Source organism: Styela clava, chromosome 7 (genome assembly GCF_964204865.1).
Source record: "Styela clava chromosome 7, kaStyClav1.hap1.2, whole genome shotgun sequence".
NCBI lineage: Eukaryota > Metazoa > Chordata > Ascidiacea > Stolidobranchia > Styelidae > Styela > Styela clava.
In genome coordinates, this window is record NC_135256.1 from 20,364,703 (window position 1) to 20,367,202 (window position 2,500).

The 2,500-nt window shown below is 54.2% G+C and overlaps 1 pseudogene; it reads left to right on the top strand.

Annotated features, from left to right (window-relative positions):
- Positions 1-1,724: 1,724 nt before the first annotated feature.
- Positions 1,725-2,500, top strand: part of LOC144425346 (small subunit ribosomal RNA) — a 1,368-nt pseudogene continuing 592 nt past the window's right edge.

Here is a 2,500-nt window from a genome sequence, read left to right on the forward strand (position 1 = left end):
CGAGAGAGTGCTGCGTCGTCGGCATCGGCGTCGAAAGAAGCCGAGCCAAAAAAAGTTAAAGTACAAACGTGCAAGCATACTAACCTAACCCTAGGTAAGGGATGTCAGAGCGAAAGACAGTAATTTCGAATGAGCCAAGAAAGAGCGGTGCGGGGCCGGTCGGAGCGCACCCTTTTCTCGGTGGCTGGCGGGCGAGAGAGTGCTGCGTCGCCGGCATCGGCGTCGAAAGAAGCCGAGCCAAAAAAAGTTAAAGTACAAACGTGCAAGCATACTAACCTAACCCTAGGTAAGGGATGTCAGAGCGAAAGACAGTAATTTCGAATGAGCCAAGAAAGAGCGGTGCGGGGCCGGTCGGAGCGCACCCTCTTCTCGGTGGCTGGCGGGCGAGAGAGTGCTGCGTCGCCGGCATCGGCGTCGAAAGAAGCCGAGCCAAAAAAAGTTAAAGTACAAACGTGCAAGCATACTAACCTAACCCTAGGTAAGGCATGTCAGAGCGAAAGACAGTAATTTCGAATGAGCCAAGAAAGAGCGGTGCGGGGCCGGTCGGAGCGCACCCTTTTCTCGGTGGCTGGCGGGCGAGAGAGTGCTGCGTCGCCGGCATCGGCGTCGAAAGAAGCCGAGCCAAAAAAAGTTAAAGTACAAACGTGCAAGCATACTAACCTAACCCTAGGTAAGGGATGTCAGAGCGAAAGACAGTAATTTCGAATGAGCCAAGAAAGAGCGGTGCGGGGCCGGTCGGAGCGCACCCTTTTCTCGGTGGCTGGCGGGCGAGAGAGTGCTGCGTCGCCGGCATCGGCGTCGAAAGAAGCCGAGCCAAAAAAAGTTAAAGTACAAACGTGCAAGCATACTAACCTAACCCTAGGTAAGGGATGTCAGAGCGAAAGACAGTAATTTCGAATGAGCCAAGAAAGAGCGGTGCGGGGCCGGTCGGAGCGCACCCTTTTCTCGGTGGCTGGCGGGCGAGAGAGTGCTGCGTCGTCGGCATCGGCGTCGAAAGAAGCCGAGCCAAAAAAAGTTAAAGTACAAACGTGCAAGCATACTAACCTAACCCTAGGTAAGGGATGTCAGAGCGAAAGACAGTAATTTCGAATGAGCCAAGAAAGAGCGGTGCGGGGCCGGTCGGAGCGCACCCTTTTCTCGGTGGCTGGCGGGCGAGAGAGTGCTGCGTCGCCGGCATCGGCGTCGAAAGAAGCCGAGCCAAAAAAAGTTAAAGTACAAACGTGCAAGCATACTAACCTAACCCTAGGTAAGGGATGTCAGAGCGAAAGACAGTAATTTCGAATGAGCCAAGAAAGAGCGGTGCTGGGCCGGTCGGAGCGCACCCTTTTCTCGGTGGCTGGCGGGCGAGAGAGTGCTGCGTCGCCGGCATCGGCGTCGAAAGAAGCCGAGCCGAAAAAAGTTAAAGTACAAACGTGCAAGCATACTAACCTAACCCTAGGTAAGGCATGTCAGAGCGAAAGACAGTAATTTCGAATGAGCCAAGAAAGAGCGGTGCGGGGCCGGTCGGAGCGCACCCTTTTCTCGGTGGCTGGCGGGCGAGAGTGTGCTGCGTCGCCGGCATCGGCGTCGAAAGAAGCCGAGCCAAAAAAAGTTAAAGTACAAACGCGATGCTAATGAGCGAGCCGTTGTCTCGACTAATATGTAGGGGGCGTTCGATCGAGCGTCTGGCTTGAGCGCTTGTCGGCCTAGCAGAACGGTCGCATTGTTATGCCCGGGTTTTAGGCACCGCTGCAGGCGGCCGGCAGAGCTCTTGTTTGTGCGAAACTGAATGGATCGAGCCCGAGAGAGGGCGAGCAAAGAAAAAACGCAAACTCTTAACGAGTATCCATTGGAGGGCAAGTCTGGTGCCAGCAGCCGCGGTAATTCCAGCTCCAACAGTGTATGCTAAAGTTGTTGCGGTTGAAAAGCTCGTAGTTGGATTTTGGGCGAGCGCCGCCGGTCCGTCGCAAGGCGTGTCACTGGTTGCGTTCGCCTCACCTTCGGTTCTCCGTCGGTGCTCTTGACTGAGTGTCGGCGGTGGCCGATAAGTTTACTTTGAAAAAATTAGAGTGTTCAAAGCAGGCTGTTCGCCTGCATAGTGTTGCATGGAATAATGGAATAGGACCTCGGTTCTATTTTGTTGGTTTTCGGAGCACGAGGTAATGATTAAGAGGGACAGACGGGGGCGTCCGTACTCTGCCGTTAGAGGTGAAATTCTTGGATCGGCGGAAGACGAGCTACTGCGAAAGCATTCGCCAAGAATGTTTTCTTTAATCAAGAGCGAAAGTCAGAGGTTCGAAGACGATCAGATACCGTCCTAGTTCTGACTATAAACGATGCCAACTAGCGATCGGGAGGCGTTACCATGACGACCTTTCCGGCAGCTTCCGGGAAACCAAAGTCTTTGGGTTCCGGGGGAAGTATGGTTGCAAAGCTGAAACTTAAAGGAATTGACGGAAGGGCACCACCAGGAGTGGAGCCTGCGGCTTAATTTGACTCAACACGGGGAAACTCACCCGGC